This window comes from Pelodiscus sinensis, chromosome 12 (assembly GCF_049634645.1).
Source record: "Pelodiscus sinensis isolate JC-2024 chromosome 12, ASM4963464v1, whole genome shotgun sequence".
Lineage (NCBI taxonomy): Eukaryota > Metazoa > Chordata > Testudines > Trionychidae > Pelodiscus > Pelodiscus sinensis.
In genome coordinates this window covers 31,879,713-31,901,355 of record NC_134722.1, presented here as the reverse complement: position 1 = coordinate 31,901,355, position 21,643 = coordinate 31,879,713, and the positions used below count along the sequence as shown (strand labels likewise).

General features: G+C 40.0%; 1 long non-coding RNA gene across 2 annotated transcripts; it reads left to right on the top strand.

Moving 5' to 3' along the window:
* Positions 1-8,823: 8,823 nt before the first annotated feature.
* On the top strand, positions 8,824-20,988 carry LOC112545472 (uncharacterized). Of its 2 annotated transcripts, none has more exons than XR_003088934.2 (3): positions 8,824-9,118; positions 11,980-12,188; positions 20,161-20,988. It is a non-coding gene; the product is annotated as an uncharacterized LOC112545472 (long non-coding RNA). The 2 variants fall into 2 exon arrangements; XR_003088936.2 differs by having other exon boundaries at positions 11,980-12,291.
* Positions 20,989-21,643: the final 655 nt, after the last annotated feature.

Here is a 21,643-nt window from a genome sequence, read left to right as displayed (position 1 = left end):
ACTGCGGAAGGTCAAAAGGAGCATACTCTCCCTTCTTCTTCCCTTACTCCTCATAGAAGCAGGACCACCAGCATCGATGGGAGCGCCCCTCAGCTCGAATTAGTGTGTCTTCACTAGACCCGCTAATTTGAACCCTGGAAGTTTGACTGCAACTGCTTTGATCTTATCTGTAGTGTAGGCATGGCTTTAGAGAGGAGCTGGAGAATACCCATTATCACACTCTTATGATGTAGTTAGCGCAACAGAAACCTGCTGGAGTTACCAAATACTTACTGTCTAAAAGCTCAGAAACAAGCCAGTAATTTCAGTTTTATTATAATCACCTCTTCATTTGTATGACCATGCAGTAGATAGTACTTCATTTTTAGGCAGCATGACTGGAAAAAAAAAGAAGTAAAATTGTAAAAGGACTGATACATATGAATTCTCCATATTTTCCCAGCAAAAATCAAAAACAAACAAAAAAGAAAGAAATATGCATTGTGCTATGAGAACTAATGCATGTATTCTACAATTAGAAAACTGTATATTGTTTTAACAGCAAATCTTTCGGAAATAACTAGAATGATAGGGTTGGAAGAGACCTCAGGAGGTCCTTGAGTCTAAACACCTGCTAAAAGCAGAACCAATCCTAACTATTCCCAGCCAGGGTTTTGTCAAGCCAGGACTTAAAAAACTCTAGGGATGGAGATTCCACCACCTCCCTAAGTAACCCATTCCAGTGCTTCACCACCCTCCTAGTGAAATAGTTTATTATATCCAAGATAGACTTCCCCCACTGCAACTTGAGACGATTGCTCCTTGTTCTGTTATCTGACACAATTGAGAACAGACTCTCTCCTTCCTCTTTGGAACCCCCCTTCAAGTAGTTGAAGGCTGCTATCAAATCCTACCTCACTCTTCTCTTCTATAGACTAAATAAACCCAAATCCTCCAGCTTCACCCTGTAAGTCATGTGCTCAAGCCCCTAGTCATTTTTGTTGCCCTTCACTGGACTCTCTACAATACATCCACATCCTTTCTGTAATGGGGGCCCCAGAATTGGACGCAATATTCCAGATGTGGCCTCACCAGGGCCAAATAAAGGGGAATAATCACTTCCCTAGATCTACTGGCAATGCATCATACTGGGTAGATTATCAACAGGGTTTAAATGACTCTTGCATACATCAGAATTTGTTTTTCTCTTCTTTGCTTTACTGAAATCACTTTATGGAATCTCTGTGTAGCCTTTGATTTATAAAATCTTTATTCTTTGCTCCAGATCTGTGTAATTCCAAGCTATAAACTGAAAAGCAGTAAACGATTACATTTGTAAGTATTTTAGGGAACACTGCTATTTAGTGAAGTATACGGTGTCTTCTATGATACTATGGAGTGTGATTGTAAGAGCTGATTTGGATAATGTGTCATTTGATTCTGATAATCTATTGATCAGCATAACAGGTTTTACTGAGCACAACCATGAACAGGGTACCATCAAATACCCTCCTGTCTTTGCAATACCAACTTTATTCAACACTTCTTTGGGCACATTAAATTGTAGTATTTCACAAATAAGAATGGAAAAGTTAGAATTCATGCTTTAAGTATAAAACTTTTTGACAATTCTGTTCTACATTTAGCATCTTAGAATGGTAACTGTTTATATTAGACCCTGTGTTTGTGATGGAGTCTTATTTGCCCATTTTTTCCTGCAACGTTGTTGGCTGTCAGGATTCCAGCTGGACTGCTCAGCTGCATTAGAGAGGAAGGGCCTGATGAGTCCAGCTCAGGAGTACATGTTCCACTTCCAGGTCCTAAGTGCACCTCATTGTCACTTGCAATATAGATGCTAACTGGCAACCAGTCACTCTGAATCATCTCCTTGTTTGAGGTATTCTGTGTGGACAGACTTTGGGCTGTGTAATATTTTGCAAGCTCTCTCTGCTTTCCTTTATATACTTTTCACTGGTCTGCAAATTCTCTACCATTTGGTACAATAAAGGCCACAAATGAGCAGAAGTGAGAAGAGAGACACTGCCATGATGTTGTCTGGTCTGTTAACTGGTGGCTGATTGATCCTTAAGTAAACCCAAATATATGCTCAGACAACACACAACCATTCTGAGTTTGCAAAAATCATTATTGAAATGGACTGATATAGAAAGACTGATCACTGAAGCTAAATGGGATTATAGATCATTTGTTCCTCTTTTACTTTGCCCTACATGTGTCTGCATATAATTAAAATTAGAAGGGTACTGATTGTGGGGCTAAGCATTCTACAAAATCAGCTATACCACCACATGTCACACAGGAAGAAATGTTAATTTAGAAATGAGCCAGAAATATTCTACCCAGGTCTCAGTGTGATTGACATCACTTTGCCTATCAGTAATCCAAGAAACATGAAATTGGAAACATAATAAGACTTGCAAAAAAGTTTGATTCAATCATGTAATGAGGGAAGGGTGGGAAAACATAAAGGTTTTTACAGAAAGAAATACACCTAGCCAGTACTTTCCTAAGTCTTCCTTTGCTCTCACTGATGACTTTTGTGTTTAAATAGAGGCTTTCCCCCTAACCGCCTGGTACTTGCTAGAATCCAGTAGCCACTGTCTGATTGTTATAGACTTGTTCTGGGGAGAATGTGGTTTTATGTGGCCCTAGACAGGCAAATGAATCTTAGGGAAACAAGGGCTTCAAAAGGCTCAGAGGCAGCAGTGGAGTGAATAGAGTCTGTAAGAATTAATCAGATAAGGTGCCTGCAATGTACAGGCCTTCAATTTTGGTAGCTATTTCTTTCCACCATCTACTAGGAGCTATAAATAGTAACACAGAAGAGAAGTACTCTGGGGATTTCATCACCTCTTTAGTTATTTTGTTTCGGCACAGACACTTAAGATTTTTAACAGAAAAATATGAGCAACAACCCCCTTCCCCAAAATGCTGCTTACTTTTTTAAAACATCAAAATGTGAATTATTCACAGGCTAGACAGCCCAGTGGGTAAGTATGCTGGCCTTTCATGTCTTATTATGTTGTTAATTAGCTAATGTTTGTAAAGCACTTTGAAGATGAAAAGCACTATATAAGTTCTAAGTATTATCATCTCCAGAGACCTGGGTTCAGCTAAGAGGGGTCTCATTACACATGCAATAAATAAGGCTTAATGAATCACGGAATCATATGCTTTCTGTGATGCATGAAAACTTCTCATATTGTTCTAGGCAGTGTGGTCCATCAAAGTAATTTGTTATGTATCTAGATAATTTTAAAAAGAATTAATATTCTCTACAAATATTATTATTTGGAACTGACTCTTCGCCAGTCACATGCTAGGGGCTTGGGAGAGGATAATTGGTAAATTAGTATTATTTGTATCCCAGTAATGTCTAGAAGCCTGACTCAGGATTGGGGGCCTTGTTTTGTTAGATTTTGTATCATTGTATAAGAAGACCACCTTCTGTTCCTGAAGACATTATGGACTAATTTAAGACAAGACACTGTTATTGGGCGTGACATGCACTATAAGGGGAGGAACAGTGAGGAAAGAAATGTAGTTGCATGGACTTTGCAGAGCTTGATGTTTCTAAGATGAATGTGGAAGGTTTTTTAGGGGAGAGGGCTAATGAATTCTCCATTCTCCCTGCTTGAGCTGGTCCTCAACTGTTATTGCAAACTTATTACCAATGCACATGCTGGCCCTCACAGAGTGCGTTGGCTGCCCAGTCTTGCACAGGTGTGAATCCAATAGTCCTGTTTTGGATTACCTTGAAACCATAATGTGCACAGACACACAGGAAACCACTGTATGATAGGCCCCAACACTTCATAGGGTCCCCAACTTTTCTCCCCAGAGTAGAATGCTTCAAACAGCAACTGGAGCCCTCTACAGGCAAGAAGAAGGGGAGAGGATTTACCCTAGTTCACTACCAACATTGGACTGTGTGAAATGACCATGTTCATTAGCACAACCTAAGTAGATTGCAACAGCCAATTAATAACATATAGCCACAGTGAAATGTATTTAACTAATTAGAAGATATTTATCCTGAAGCGTAAATCATTTGATTTGCTTAATGTCTGGTGAAAATACTCACAGACAATCTCACAGGAGGACAAAGTATTTTGGAAAGCTGTAGACAATTGAAACTAGAGAGCCCACTGCATGCTGTCTGGATAACGCACCCGTAACCACAGCCAAAAGCAGAACAAGGATTTCCGACTTTTATTCAGGACATGTGTTCAAAGCATGGGGTCAGAGTGGGCTGTAGGCTTGGTGTATCTGGCCCTTTTCCCTTCCCTAATTTAGTTCTAGGCAAGTTACCAGGGGTCACATTAACTTCTCTCTAACCCGCTTCCTTATATCATTTGCTATTGAGTATTTTGGTTCAGAATATGACCTGGAGAAACTTTAATCTGTACTAGTAGTAAAATACAACTTTCAGTTGTTTTTGTTAATCTTCTGTCCCCCACACCACACTTACCCCGAGTCTGTTTGCATAATTTGAGCTCGAAGAAATTGGTCTTATTTTATATTTAGTTAGTTGGTGCATTTCCTTCAAAAACAAATTGAAAATACTCCAGCTTTCATTTTGGTGCATACTTTCCAGGCACTCTAATAAACAGTAACATCAGATATAATGCCTGCTGTAGCTCCAGGCTGTGGTTAAACATTTTAACAGTGTAGCAAACTCATCAACAAGCCTTTTTTTCCCCAATTAAAATATGTTTATCCTACTGGCTCGTGACTTGGGGATTTTTACAGGCTGGGTCATGAATTTGTCATATATCTTGAAACTTGAATTTGAAACCAAATGATTATTTTTAAAAGCCAGTATCTTATACATTGTGTTACAGACTCTGCATGAACCCATTCTGTTAAAGTGCACAACTAGATTATGGTTTATGTCTCAGCTATCACAGTTTAACTAAAAGATCCCTCTTTTTGTTACTCCAGTTTTATGCTGGCATAACTACTTATTTTAATGGAGTAATGCATTAGGAAATGAGACTCTTTGAATTTTTGTTTTTCCATAAGCTCTTTTCCAAGAGATACTATTTATTTATTTATTTATTTATTTATTTATTTCACCTGGCATTTTAAGTTTCTCTTGAGTTTGCAAGATAGTTTGTGGCTGCCATATCCTATTCACAATATAACTATCCTAAGGAGCCTGTCATTTTAAATTTTATCAAAACTGTTATTCAGGCAGATATGTATGTTATCATTTTAGCAGCCACAGTGAGTTCCCCATTACAGAGCATTAGGCTGTAATAGCAACCAAATAGCATTGTGTAACTGTGATTTTTCTGGCAGAGCCTATTACCACCAAACTCATTGACTGTGTGCATGGCTGATAGTGTCCTATGAGGAATAAATCAGAGGTTTCCGAATATTTTAAATGCAAATTGGAAAATATTTGCATGAGGCTAGAGCATAATAAGTAACTCTGATGAGTTGGCTGTTGAGCTCAGGTGACCTGACTAATAATTTTAGAAATGAAATTATGGGATGAAATCTACCCACCCATTCTCCTTCTTATTGTGCATCCCACTTACCTCTCTCTCATGTTTAACTGTCCAGCCCAGACACAGCAAAGCATTTAAGCACATATTGAAAAGGAATGGAATTTAGGCATATCCTTAGCACTTTGCATGTACTTAAGTGGCTGGTGGTATCAGGGCCTTATTTTCTTCTGTATTATCTGGGCCAGATCCTGATCTGGTGTAAACTGTCATAAGCCCATTTACATCAATTGTGATAATTTACACACGCCCCACCACACACATACACACACACACACACACACACATGCACACTGTTTCTTTCTTTAACTTTCTGCTATTTTAGGGTAGGAGATGTGTGAAACTAGACACACAGTGCTCTAATCCCAAATTCTCCCCACAGAAGAAGAGCAAAAATCATAGACAAGATACACAGGCTGTGTCTACATTGCACCCCTTTTCCAGAAAAGGGATGCAGATTAGACACTTCGGAATTGCAAATCCACGGGGGATTTAAATATCCCCGCGGCATTTGCATTTACATGGCTGCCGCTTTTTTCCGGCTTGGGGATAAGCCGGAGAAAAGCGCCAGTCTAGACGCGATTCTCTGGAAAATAAGCCCTTTTTTCGGAGGATTTATTATTCTTACTTATTCCCTTTTCCGGAAAGGGATGCCAATGTAGATGTAGCCACAAAGTGGGTTGAAGTGTCAGCAGGTATAATGTAAAGAATAGTACCATAAGTGCTTCTGGGCCCAAGTTCCCTATCTTACAGGATATGAGATGATTTAATTGATACATGCACTGTGACAGGGCAAATTGGATTTACATTTTTCCCCTCACTTCCTCATGCACACAGACAAAGAATCTGTGTACAGGGAGGAGTTCCTCAGGAAGACTAGAGTAGAATACAAAGGCTTCTGGGAGCAAGTAGAGTCCATCAGAGAAATCTAGAACTTTGGGCATTAGACCACGAAAGGAAAGGCCTGGAAATGACCTAATAAAGAGGTACATAGATGGACTAGAAGGACTTGGTGGGGACTTGAAAACTTTAGTTTGAATGTGTGTTAATATAATAAACCAGAACCAGAGAAAGACTGTGAAGGGACATAAGGACCCTGTGAGTTATTGAAGAAGCCTCTTGATGGGGGAACTGAAGCAGGCACTGGTATGAAGGGTCATTCCAGAGGTTGCCACCTAATGGCAAACACTTGGAAATCCTAATTAATTAATTATCACTTATTGTTTCTTTTCAAGAAAGATGTGGAGTAATTAGAGAAGGTCCAGAGAAGAGCAACAAGAATAATTAAAGGTCTAGAGAACATGAGCTATGAAGGAAGACTGAAAGAATTGGGCTTGTTTAATTAGGAAAGGAGAAGACTGAGAGGGAACATTATAGCGGTTTTCAGATATCTAAACAGGTGTCACAAGGAGGAGGGAGAAAAAATTTTCTCCGGGCCTCTGAGGATAGGACAAGAAGCAATGGGCTTAAACTGCAGCAAGTGGAGTTTAGGTTGGACATTAGGAAAAACTTCCTAACTGTCAGGGTGGTTAAATACTGGAATAAATTGCCTAAGGATGTTGTGGAATCTCCATCTCTGGAGATATTTAAGAGCAGGTTAGATAGACATCTATCAGGGATGGTCTAGATGGTACTGGGTCCTGCCATGAGTGAGAGGACTGAACTCGATGACCTCTCAATGTCCCTTCCAGTTCTAGTGTTCTATGAGTCTATGATAATTATTATTATTACAGTAAAAATGTTGGGAACTCACAGTCAAGTTTGTAGTCAAGACCATATGACTAAGGGTTAGATTAATAGATATTAATGTCAGATAGAGGGACTCTTATGACCATCTTGGCAGACATCATGCACAGCCTAGACCATAGCATTTTACCCAGTAATTCTTGCATCAATAAGCTCAGTAGTTTATGCTAGAACGAGAACATATCTTTATTTAATTCCAATTCAGGAAAGCATCCCTGTTCAGAAGATCACTTTAGACTTTGCTTAACTTTAAGCTGATGTGTTCATTTCATCAAACTCAATAAGACTTAAGTGCATACCTAAAAGCCTGTGTTTTTATTGGTCTGAATTGAGACCTTAATGGTAAAGTAAAGTGTACGCTCATACTTTTATTCCACTAAGTGTTCCTCAAGAAATATGTATTAATAAGATTTATATGAATGATCATCAAGAAATTTACCACATCATTGCTCAGTACTATTTATATGAACACTAAAACCTGAGTGCCCACCACTGAAAATAATGGGACTTTTTGTAGGCACAGAATCAAACCCTATATGCATCCAGCATGATACTTTAACTTGACTGTTTCTATTTAATAATTATTGCTTAGAGACATTGTCAAGGTTATTATGCTTAAAAATGAGAAAATCTGTGAAGTTGAGTATTACTATACTCAAAAACATCGTCATGCCATCAGCTAAGTGACTATTATTCACTCCATGTCCAGCATTATAAACTTGCATGTATAGCTCTGAAAACAAGGCTTATGCATTGCCAAAAATTGTACCTGTAAATACCAGTTTGATGGGTGACCTGGAAGAATCTTATTAAGGCTACATCTACACTGTGGCAGTTTTTTGGAAAAGGAAATGCAAATCTCGCACTCATTTGCAAATCTCGCACTCTCATTTGCATATTTCTCTTCTGATCCTTTTTGCGGAAGAGGTTTGTGCAATAAAAAGCCCTATGTAGGCGGGGCCATTTGTCAGAAAAAAAACATTTTGTGCAAGATCCTGTAAACCTCATTTTTTGAGGAATAAGGGATCTTGCGCAAAATGGTTTTTTTCCAACAAATGGCAAAAAGGATAGGAAGAGAATATGTAAATGAGAGCACAAGATTTGCAAATGAGAGCTCCATTTGCATTTCCTCTTCCAAAAAACTGCTGCAGTGTAAACGTAGCCTAAGACAGACAGACTGACTGACAAAGGATTTTCTTGCCTGGCAGTCTCCCTTCAAAAAGGATTTACATTTTTCCTCTCACTTCTTCATGCACACAGACAGGAAGCAAACTAGTACTATCATCTCTTTCCACAAAAGAAGTGCAGTAACTGGCAAGAAAATCACAATAGACGGGGAAAGATAAATGTGATAGGGAAACATGCTTACGGGCCTCCTTTCCTACTCATAGGAGGCATGCATGACCTTAACTCCCATTGCTATGAAGAGACACACTCGCACACCCTCACAAGACTGACCCTGTGGATCATGATGAGCAAACAGTTCTTGATCTTACATCACTGAAGTCAGTGGAACCTTCACCACTGACATCATAAGAAGGGCCATATTGGGTCAGACCAAAGGTCCACCTACGTCAGGATCCTGTTTTCTAACAATGGCCAATGCCAGGTGCTTCTGAAAGAATGAACAGAACAGATAATTATTAAATGGGCCATCCCCTGACATCTATGGACAATGAATCAGTCCTTAGTAAGTCAAAAGCAACAAGTGATAAATGATTCAGAGGGGCCTCTACTCAAGTTTGAACTATCACAGGTATCATTCTTCTGTACGAGAACACACTGTGCTGTATACAGAAATCTGTCTCTGTTATCTATTCAGAAACTACAAAACATTCCTAGACACATCCAATTCTGAGGTAAATTCATAAAACTAAAAATGTTCTTCATAATGAAGACAAAATTACATCAGATGCAGATTAGTTGGATGCCACTATCTTTGTGTAAATAATTTTTGTAAAATGAAATAATAATCTCCAATATGCTCATCATCATAATAACTAGGTACCAAGCTGATATTTTCCAATGGTCAGAATTTCAAAAGTGCTAAACATGGACAATTGGTTCATCTAGGTCAAAGGTCTCAAACTCCTGGCTGAGGGCCATCCCCAGCCAGAGAAATTATGCAATCTGGCCTGGATCTAGTGATGGGCAAGGGGGGGCTTTCAATTACTAACCCCAGTCCCCACCCCTTTCTGCCAGCATCCCTGCCTTTCCCCCCCCCCCCCCCCCACCATGGAACCCCATCCCTGAAAACATGGCTTTGGAGATCACTGAGGGATGCCCGATGGCATACAGCCCACACTTCCTGCGGTAGCAGGCCCCACTGGTCCAGATTGTGCAATCATTACAGCCAGAGATGGCCTCCTGGGCCAGGAGTTTGAGACCTTTTATCTGAGGGTATGTCTACACTGCCACCCTAGTTCAAACTAGGGTGGCTAATGTAGGCATTCAAAGTTGCAAATGAAGCCCGGGATTTAAATATCCCGGGCTTCATTTGCATCTTGACGGGCGCCGCCATTTTTAAATCCCCATTAGTGCGGACACCATGCCCGCGGCTACACGCAGCACGGAGTAGGTAGCTCGAATTAGGCTCTCTAATTCGAACTACCGGTACACCTCATTCCATGAGGAGTAACGGTAGTTCGAATTAGAGAGCCTAATTCGAACTACCTACTCCGTGCCGCATGTAGCCGGGGGCACGGAGTCTGCACTAAGGGAGATTTAAAAATGGCAGTACCCGGCAAGATGCAAATGAAGCCCGGGATATTTAAATCCCGGGCTTCATTTGCAACTTCGAATGCCTACATTAGCCACCCTAGTTTGAACTAGGGTGGCAGTGTAGACATACCCTAAGTGCCTAAATGTAAGCTGAGCTCTTTTGAAAATCTGCCCATAATTGTCCAAAATGTTTGTGCTAATTTGGTTACATCCTGAATAAAAACTACTCATTTCACAACAGTTAATTTTGAACTTTTAATTTTATTTCCTTACAAAGTGTCTGAGCAAAAAAATGAGTTATAGTTTTCATCATTAGCTCCAAAAGGGAAAAGTTTTTTATCAAACAAAGCTTTGGAAATAAAATTAAAAGTTCAAAATTAACTGTTGTGAAATGAGTCTTAGAAAAAACAAAAAAAACAAAGGTAAAACAAGTCTGTTTTCATTTTTTACATTACAAGAAAGGGCATTTAAAGTAGCACTTATCCCGGACAAAACTTTGTTCGACTATAAAAAATGCTGAACTCCTAGCCATTTAGATATTTCTAACATATTGTTAGAGTAACAATATTGGGTTTTGCCTTCAAAAGCTTATGATACTACCTACCTGTTTTGTTAGTCTTTAAGGTGCTGCTAGACTATTCATTATTTTTTAAGTTTTTCAAGTAACAGACTAACTCAGCTACCCCTCTGAAAATATTGTTATATTTATGAATGTAGTGGTGGCAGAAGTGTTGTTATTTATGTAATTGGGGTGATTTTATTATGCAAAATTGTTACCATTTAGGCCCTGATCCAAAGCCTGCTGAAGTTAGAGGAAAGACTTCCCTTGACTTCAGTTGGCTTTTGATCAGGGGTTTAATTATTTATGCCTCTCCAGTCCAACAAAGAACTCAAGCAGGTGCTTAACTTTACATAGAAGATGGAGTAGTTTCATTGATTTCAGTTTGACAATTCAGATGCATAGGTTCCTTCCTCAACCAGGACCTTTGTGCCATCCAATCTGAGCAGATAAGATGGAAAAAGAGCAGGAAAGACTCCTAGGAGAAAGAGCTATAATTGTAATATTAAATTTATGAATACAATAAAACACTGAAATTGTTGTTGGTTTCTTTGGGTATGTCTAGACTACATGCCTCTGTCTTCAGAGGCATGTAAATTAGATTACCCGACATAGTCAATGAAGCGGGGATTTAAATATCCCTGGCTTCATTAAAATAAAAATGGCCACCGCGCTGTACCGGCTCAGCTGATCGTCGGCACAGCACAGCAGTCAAGACGCGGATTGGTCGACAGGGAACTCCTTTGTTGACCTCTCCTGTAAACCTCGTTTCATGAGGCATAAGGGAGCAGTCGACAAAGATGTTCCCTGTCGACCGAGCCGCATTTGACTGTTGCGCTGTGCCAACGATCATCTGAGCCGGCACAGCACGGTGATCATTTTTATTTTAATGAAGCCGGGGATATTTAAATCCCTGCTTCATTGACTATGTTGGGTAGTCTAATTTACATGCCTCTACAAGGAAATATACTGCTATGTTTTACTAAAAACAATTTATATAAACTAGGTAGCAATTTGCTGTCTTCACTTTCTTAAAACCTATGATCTCTGTCCAACAAATGGCAATTCATGTGGCTCTGTGGACTTACATCATACATCTTGCCCACATGTGAAAAGTAATGGAAACAACTCAGCTGCAGGAAGATAGATGTCCTGAGTGCAGGAGATTAAATTAGCATGCTTTTAAAAAATCAAAATATATATTTAAGAGATTGCATTAAAAAAAAACCCTGAAGAATTAAAAGAATAGACCAAGAGTGTATTGAAGTTGCTACAACAGCAGCATTACGAATATAGGTCATATGTTTGGTTATGCTATTGAGATAGATAGTTTGATTAGGTTTGGCAAATGAAAAGTTTGTCATATTACAAGTCATTTTTACCTTCTGGATTTGCATATACATATGATATCTGTTTTACTAATTATATATATTTTCACAGGTATAGACAGACATACCCCAGAACTGTGGCACCCATTAACCTATCAAGCAAGTATGTGCAGCTGTGTTTTGATCAGTGAAAAGGTTTTCTGGAATCCAAGAACTGAAATCACCTTTTGGGGTATGACAAACACATCCAAGCATCTAGCAAGTGAAAATCAAGGGCTTCTCTAAGGAAGGAATAAGAGAAATTACCACAAAGAATTAAAAGTAAAATAACCTTTAATAGTTACAACTGTGCAAATTCAATCACATTTATGCCTTCTCTTGGCACTTAGCCATCCATCATTACATTTGCTCATTCATAAAGCAGGTTTGTATTCCTTCCTCATGTCCCCTTTTGCCCCTGTTTTTGCAACAGGCTTCCCCAGACACCAGAGTTGTGGGTTCATCTTCATCACCCATTTGGGCACATGCTAAGAGGATACATATACCCTTTTGTCTTCTCCTCTGAACCAGTGCTTCATCCCCTGAGAAAGGAAGGAGTTACTAAGATTGGTGTCCTTTATGGGCATATTCCATGCTTTTTAATCATTGCATAGCACTTAAACACTGTGGAGATAGGCACTTTGGAGGTATCTAAGATGACAGAAAGACAGGTCTGATTCAGAGTAAAATTAACTTGACAGAGTGGGGTCAAAGGGTTTTAACCAGCTCCTTCATTCTGACTCCCTCAGGTTCATCCCCTCACTCCTCGATCATTGTAACTGCATACTTGACACACAGATATACGGGAGCTGCACCATTTTTCAAGTTGAGCGGTACAAACAGCCTCCATAAGAATATATTGCAATCTATGGTTAACCTAATAGCAGGAAGTGAGCCATACAGAGCACAGTGTTTTCCACAGAGACTTCTATGGCCAAAATTGTTTATGGTGGCCACGGTTAATTTTCTTAATTTGCAAACCTCAGTGTCCAACTATTTTCATTCTCCAAAGGCCACTTTTTAGCACACACTAGATTAGCTGGAGATCTAAATTCCAAATTTACATTGATAAAATACTATTTGTGCATGCAAATCCAACTTTGTAGGTTAAGGAAAGATTGAAGGTTCTAATATGGTGTGCCTAAAATTTTGAAATTTCAATTTGGAGGCTACAAATTTGAGGTTGCTTTTGAAAGTCTGCAATGCTTGCAGACACCAAAATTTGGCATTCAAAATTCCTGTTGTCATATTCAAACTTGGGCATATCTGAGAAGTTATTCACTGAGCTTCCAGATGTTCCCCTATCTTAGGAGGCATTAAGGTGGGAGATATACCTAAACGTTTTATAAAGGCCTATATGGGCTCTATCCACAGTACACATTTGCTCTGTATAGAGCCTCCTTTTTTAAAACCCTGCTTCTCTGGTAATGGAAAAGCCCTTTTCCAGTCTTACTAGAGTTGAGTCATGTGACCAGCAGAAACTTTAAGACAGCCAGAGAGGTTCACGTCTTTTAAGCTCTTTTCATGCTGTCTTGAACAGCAACTTTCTTGTTTGTCAGTTCTGCAGATACACTGAATCTGATTCTGATTTTTCCTCTCTGCCACTTCAGCACTGTGAAAAGACATTAAAATGGGAGTAACTGTGCTTTAAATGCACTGTAATGCCCCTTTTTCTGCTGGAGCCTTAATGTAGATGAGAATCAAATCCCCTCTCTTTTCCCTTCCATTCCTTATTTTGTTCCTTTGCTTACCAGTCCTTCAGATAGAATTGATGTGGATTTGGGGGGGTATTCCAAGATCTAAGGGGATTCTCCCTGTCTGAATCCTGAATTGTTAAAGATGACTGCACCATCACACTAACCACAGGCCCAGTTCTTCGCATTTATCCTAGGTTAGCACATTCCTTTATTTAACTGTCTCTGATCTGACTACCTCTGACTATATCTGATCATTCTTTTATTGTATTTTTTACCCACAGACATAGAAGAAGCACCCTACCACATATCACCCAAGGAACTACTCTGCTTCCCCCCAACCTCCTGTTTGATTTTTTCTCCCATTTAAATTCTTTACTCCACTCTGTGTAATTTGCCCAATTATGTGGAGGGACCTGTAGCTCACTTTGTAGCTGCTGTTTTACTTAACAGGATTCCTCAGATCCTTTCTGATTTCAGGACATCCCGCCTCACTGTAGGCTCCCCTGGTATAATCAGCAAATGAGGAGACCAGAGAAGGTCTAAGCACTGGGTTCAGTGTACATTTCTGTAGTTGAAAGCAGCTGCATGACATCTGCAAAAGGATTCTTGGCACTTGCCTGGTTAAATTGCATGTTCAGTATTATCTCTCCTCTAGGCAAGGAGGATTCTGGCAACTCCCGTAGTAGTATTTCACTTGTTCTCAGTCTTTCTGACTCAGAGACATTAATTCTTCCCAAGCTCCTTTGGCAGATATAAGAAGGGCTCTCTCTTTTCCAATGTGATTGTTACTGGATATTTCTTTTAACCTCTCACTGCCACTCCTGAATCCAGATGATGATCTTTAGCATACAGTAGCACAACTTCCAATCACCTGCTCATTGAAGAGCTAATGTGTCTGATGCTGCCAATTCACTTATGCCTGTGCCCAGCAGACTCCATCTCTCACTGTCCCTAGGAAGCCGTTCTTTCAGCACTTGTATTGTCAGTGGTCATGTGAAGGAAGCCATTGCTCAATCCAGAAACTCTTTGTTTTACCAAAAAAAAAAAAAAAAAAAAAGGTTGAGAACATTAGGCAAGACTCTGCAGTATCAATTCATCAGATGTGGTGAAATGAAAATGTCTTTAAGAACAGCATTTTGGAGGAAGACACTAGCCATGCCATCCATGCTGCTGGATCAGTCCAGGAAGCCGCCCGACTGAAAACCACTGTGAAGTAGCCATTTTTTCCATTTCCAGTATCTCACACACACACACAAAAATTGTCCGAGAAGACACAAATATTTAAAACCCAAAAGACCTCCCAGGCTGACTTAAAACATGTTCAGACTACATATCTCCTCCCTGCTCCCTACAACCCAGTAAATATTTCTTTGGCCCCACAAAACATTTTACACCGAACCCAGGAAACCTCAAGTTGACCTTGGAAAAAAGAACCCTGCTTTTCAAAGCAAATGTTTTGGCCACACTACTGATGGCATTGCACTTTTCCACCTGAACCATATAAAACCTGTCTTTTTTGGCAAACATGCTAAACTGTGCTGTTGTGAAGTAGATGCTTTCCTGGTTAATGACACATGGACTCTCCAATTTCTTTGCTTGATTTTAACATCAGGGTATAAAGCTGGTAGCAGTGCTACAGTGTTCAACAACCTTCTGGCCTATAGCCTTAGCTAGTATAAATCAGCATAGCTCTCATGATTTCAGTGGAACTACATAGACTTTCACCAGCCTAGAATTTGGTCTGTATATCATGGATTTCAACCTGTAGTCTGCAGACTCATGGAGTTCCAGGTTCAACATGGGGTTCCACAGTCAATGTCTAAAGTTTTCTAAAGGGCCTGCACCTCCAACAGAAGTTTTTTAAGGGTCTGCCTGTGAAAGAAAGTTGAAAACCAGAGATCTATTGAGATTGTGAGATACGTTCTCTTCTATTTGTACGTGCTGCTTTAGCAGCATTTAATACTACAGAACCTTTTAGTTTATCTCGAATCTTCTGCTGGGATTGCATATGGCTGGATTTGATTATCTTTGATGCAGACTGTCAGTTTGTTTTCTTCTGATGTTTTCCTCTTCTGCTAGCTGTGTTAATTCTACTATCCCCCAAGACAAGATCTCACACCCCTCTGGGATATACTGAAAATATACTGTTGAAATTTCTTTTGACATCATCTTCTTACTGCATGTCTTCTCATATTCAGGTAAAGATTCCCTGGGACTGATGTCAGTTTTTTGTAGGAAAGTATGACCATATGCTCATTGTATGGAATGCGAGGGGCCAGAAATCCATCCTCTGATGTCTAGTTGATGTCTGTTAACTGATGCTAAACAACGTGAGGTTTGCTGCTATTGCAGTCTCCATTTTAATGTTTATAGTACCACCAGAATAGCTTTTAATTTTTTTTTTTATTCCTTGGATTATTAGAAAATGGTTTCTGTTTTGTTTTTGTGGTGAAACCAAAGAAATAGAGATGGACAAAGTGGTTCAGTTATACCCAGGCCCAATGAAGAGAGAGGGGTAAAGGGAGCAGTTTCACTGGGGACACAAAAGGGCCCAGGGTTCCCAGTTGACACTGCTGTTATTCCAGCTGTGGTAGTGGCCAGAGCCCCGGGCCCTTTAAACTGTTTCCATGCAGTCCAGACCGCATAGACGGCAGGGGGGGAAGGAGTGTGCCACAGTCTGGGTGATGCTGAGGGCTGGGTGCCTTCAACCCTACCTCTTTCACCCTAAACCTTCCCATTCTGGGGGCACAGTGTGGGTCCTCTTCCCTCCTTGGCCTGGGGCCCAGAAAGGTTGTTGGCTCCACTGGATATACCATAAAAACTGAGCCAAACTTTGTCTAAACTTCCAGTTTGGGGCATTACATAAAATGGAGGATGAACTTTTCCCACAGTGATCTTTTTTCCTTTTTTTCACACATTGGGCTTTTAGCCAAAGCAGTTGTGCTGTGTGTTATGATGGGGCTACAGGCCGTCCTTGCTATAAGTCCAAGATACTTTCCAAAGAACTTGGATTTAAAGCAGGGAATTTTTTCCCCATGACTGACTTCCATTTGCACAAATTGTTTTTTTTTTTGGAGGGTTCTGGGGAGGGTTTTTTTTCATTACTTAAGAGCGGGGAATGGGAGGACTTATAACGCATCAGTTCCTACAAGTGTCAACGACTTTAGTGTGCAATGGATATATATCAGGGCGACTTATAGCAGAGACGCCCTGTATTCTACAGATATTTCCAATCCAGGCCTTGATCCTGCAGTGTAATCCACATGAATGTGGACCCTGTCACCCACTCCAAGACCTGTTGAAGTGGGATTTTTTTCTGCACACAAGGGTCTGCCTTTATCAATTATATTTCAGGGTTAGAGCCCAGTTGTGCAGATTTAAGAGTTCCATGTGGTTGAAGCCAGGGTGAACCTCTGAACTTTCTTAGGCCAGGTCTACACTGGCATTTTACAGCACTGTAACTATCTGACTCAGGGGTGTGAAAAAACACACACACACGAACACAGCAAGTTACAGTGCTGTAAAGTGCCAGTGTTAACCAGGCTACAGCACTAGGATACATGCACCCAGCACTATTATCTACTCCCCTCACAGAGGTGGTTTGCATAGAGCACTGGGGGCATGTCTACATTGCTCTCCTTATTTCAATAACTCTCCTTATTTCAAAATAACGTGGTGAGCATCCACAGTGCCACACCTGTTATTTCGAAATAATGGGCTTGTTATTTTAAAATAATAACTCCTGCTTGTGAAGAGGAATAAACTTAGTTTTTCTTGTTACCTCCAAAAAGGAATATACCTGTTTTGTTTTTCTGTTCCTGCCTTTGATTTCAAACAAAGCAGGGATTTATAAATAGTCACTGTTTTTGGATGGTGAAAAATTCTGTCAGGATCATCCCTAGATTTGATGAGCACACTATACTCAACAAATCACCTTGCACTTGATTCATGTAAAATATTAAAAGAACTAGCAAATATGTTTGGTACAAAATACCTGGGCTGTGTCTAGACTGGCAAGTTTTTCTGCTTTTGCGGAAAAACTTGCCAGCTGTCTACACTGGCCGCTTGATTTCCTCAAGAATACTGATGATCTCGTGTAAGAAATCAGTGCTTCTTGTGGAAATACTGTGCTGCTCCCATTCGGGCAAAAGTCCTTTTGCACAAAAGCTTTTGCGCAAAAGGGCCAGTGTAGACAGCTCAGATTTGTTTTGTGCAAAAAAGCCCCGATCGCGAAAATGGCGATCGGGGCTTTTTTGTGCAAAAGAGTGTCTAGATTGGCCATGGATGCTTTTGTGCAAAAGTGCTTTTGCGGAAAAGCGTCCATGCCAATCTAGATGCTCTTTTCCTCAAATGCTTTTAATGGAAACGTTTTCCGTTAAAAGCATTTGCAGAAAATCATGCCAGTCTAGACGTAGCCCTGGAGTATATTGCTACTCCTCAGGTTAGTGCTTTCTGGTTCACTATAATAGTCCTGTGGTATGGGCCATTTTTGTGTGAATTTATCACATATTTTGACACTTTTGAAGGCACATATAATGCTCATTTGCAAAATCTAACAATAAAAAGGGGGAATGAAATGTATCCCTTTTCCCTATTGTTTTTATTTTCTATTGTAAAGTGTTTTAAAAGACCTATGAAATATAAAATTTCACTTTTGATCGGAAATGTATTTGAAGCAAATTTTCAGAGCTGAAGGGCTAGTCTAATAATGCAGTATTCACTAAGGCCACAGTCTAGAGCAGTGGTCTCCAATGTGGTGCCTGCGGGCGCCATGGCGCCCACTGAGGCATTTATGTGCGCCCGCCAAGTGACCAGGGCCAGCCCAAGCCATTCTTGCACCCCGGGCGAGTGGCACATGCACGGTGCCGCCCCCGGGCGCGTGGTGCATGTGTGACACCGTCCCCGGGCACACAGTGTATGCACATGGCGTGAGCATCCCCGCTCCCGGCTGTGCGATGCATAAGCGGCCTCACCCCCAGGGACGCTGTGCATGCGTGGCCCTGCCCTCGGGCGCCCAGCAGGCCCAAAAGGTTGGGGACCACTGGTCTAGAGTTGAATGACCAGCCAGCCACCGAGCAAATGCACAGGTATGTAATCCATCTTCTGGGGACGGGTGCGCACTTTGTTTGCCCTTCCCAGCCCATGACTCCCAACTAAGGTTCCCTATAAGCTGAACAGCAGCACAGCCCCCAGCTGCATAATCAGCCCCACCCAGACAGGGACTCAGGGCTCCATGCACAGAGTTGCCTGAATGGGCAAAGCTGATTAAGCAGCTGCAGCGCTATACTGCAGCGCAGCTTAGAGGGAAACTTGTTCCCAACCCAACAGGAAAAGGAGGAGAAATTCCCAAAGCAGCCCACTCTTTCCCCATTCCACCCCTGCAACAATGCCTTTTCCTCCCTTGCAACCTGCATGCTGTCTTGCAGAGCAGCATCCTCTGGCATAGCACATGTCCAGAATACTCCTTCTCTTTGAGACACAGAAAGCAATTCAGTTTTTTCCTAAGAAATTGGAAATGGAAAAGATGAAGACTTCTATTACAGGATTTGAGTGGAGCCCTTTCCTGCACTCAGGTCTTCTTCACACATAAGCATTTGTTTTGCTCCTGTGACTCATGCACATAAAAACAAAATTAAAAAAAATGTGCTTAATTGTGTGTGTGAACTTTTGAAAAAATTAGCCATCGACCTTTCTGTGCCTCAGTTTTCCCAATTTGTAAAATGGGGATAGTAATACTTGTCTGCCTTTGTATGATGTATGTTGAGGTCCTTTAATGTATGCAACAATAGAGTATTATTTTTTTCTTAGGTGCATCATTTGATATGGTCAACATTTGTATGCTATTAAATACCGAAGGTAGTAGGCAGGGCTCAATTAAATAATATGTTAACCCATGATGCAGATTTTTGTTGTTCTTGAGTCTGCTGCATTTAGCACATTCTCTCAAAAAGAAACTTGGAAGAAGTTTCTCTTTGAGCATTTTATTCTTACAGTTGATTCTGCCTCTAAATTATAAATCCTTATATATGTACAATAAAGATGTCCACCTAATGCACAGAAAAACATATTAATTGATCACAGCAATGTATAATCTTATCTACTTCATTAGAGCATTCCTCACTTTCTTTCTTTCTTTCTTTCTTTCTTTCTTTCTTTCTTTCTTTCTTTCTTTCTTTCACTTGTAAATCTTGGTATACGAATGAAAATGACCCAAATATGTATTATTTATGAATAGGAGTCTCAGATATTATGCTTAGATTGATTGTGTTAGACAGAGTATAACAGAAGCACAATAAGTCAATGAAAAATAAAAAGCAGCAAAAATGTTTCATGCTAAAAATGTAGTTCCAGTGACACCTCTTATATAAAGGACATTGCCAACACATTGACATTTATATTTATCATGACGGTGTGCATGATTTACAATTGTTTGAGGTGCTGAATATCAGGAATATCCATGCACATACACACCCCTTTTGAATGATTGTAAGGCATAGATTGCTCCATCACCCCTTATGCAGCAAGCTTTTCTGCCCTTTTTTCTTTTTCTCCTTTAGCTTCAGGGAGGCAAAGGAAGCAGTAGATCAATAGGATGTCTTGACTGAAGTTGCCTGCAGCAGTTCCATTTCTCAGATTGGACACTGATGCTAACTATCAATAGCAATAAGAGGCTGTCTCAGACAGAATTAAGGCTGTTTCTTCTGCATGGCTGTCTGATGGTTACTGATAAACATCTTGTGCACAGGATTGCAACAAATAAACCATTTCAAGTGTGCAAACTAGCCACTGTCATTCTTCTTTGACACTTGCTGTTGAGTGCCAGGGGAGAGAATGTTATGGTATTTTAATATAGCTAAATCATACAGGTGAGAGAGGTTGAATAAAGGTATTAGAAAATGAGGAACGGTCACGGGTAAAATTCTACATGCTCTTGTAGGAACTCTGATATGGAAAAAGTCACAAATATGGGCTTTATGTTAAACTACTCAAGCACCAAGTTTAACTCTTTAGTGACCTCTCACTTCAGAAGCATTTTGAATAATGCTAGAAATATCCTACCTTACTGTTTTCTTAAAACATTTATTTGTTATTACCACCCCTGTGAGTTCTTAAAGGTACCTTGGAAGCCTGAACTAATAAGGGACCTCAGCTTGTAGTCTTTCCTCAGTGGGCATTCTGCTTGGTGGAAGAATGCAGAATCAGATCTACAAATACCTCATGAACACATCTCATTTAAAATATATTGTGCCAGATCCTCGGATGCAGTAAATCATTATAGCTTACATAGCAAATAGAGATGTGTCAATTTATACCACTCAAGGATCTGACCCAGGGAACTGAACTCTTTGCTGGTTGCAAAAAACCAAAAACATGGGTCGGGTTACGTAGACCAACTCCTCGGGTGATGTAGATGAGTGCCTCGGCTCTTTTAGAAACCTGATTTCTTGGGGTGCACAACAGTTTACTCTAGCTGAGGAGCCTGACCCATGACAGTTTCCAGCATCATATCAAGTAATGCTTCTCAAACTGTGAGGCTAACTTTCTTGTGAAGGACCAATAATTTTATTTGAGCCTTCCTGAAGCCAAAAGAAACAATTAAAATAATGCTGTTGTTTTCTTAAATTATGATTTCCATGTACTGTCCAACAAAACCTGATGTTTAATGTGAGATTGTTCTCTAGAGGGAATCTAATTTTGCTAAATTTTAAGTTAAGATGACTGAGGACAAAATAAATCAGTTTCCATGATTTAATGGTGATAGTTCCCAACCCTGAACAAGAATATTAAGAAAATATTTACATTAGAAGAGTCCTGATTACATGTGTCTACCAGTCACATACACTTTAGAGGAAAATAAATAAAATACTAAGAAACACTTAATACAGCAAAATAGCTAAATCATGGACTTGTCATTCACTGGTTGTCAATTTTTAAAATTATTTAATAGCCAGATTATATACAATAATAATACTTACTAGTGCTATGGGGGCAACATGACAGTTAGGTAGTTATTGTTTGTACCGTGCTTTGAAGTATTAT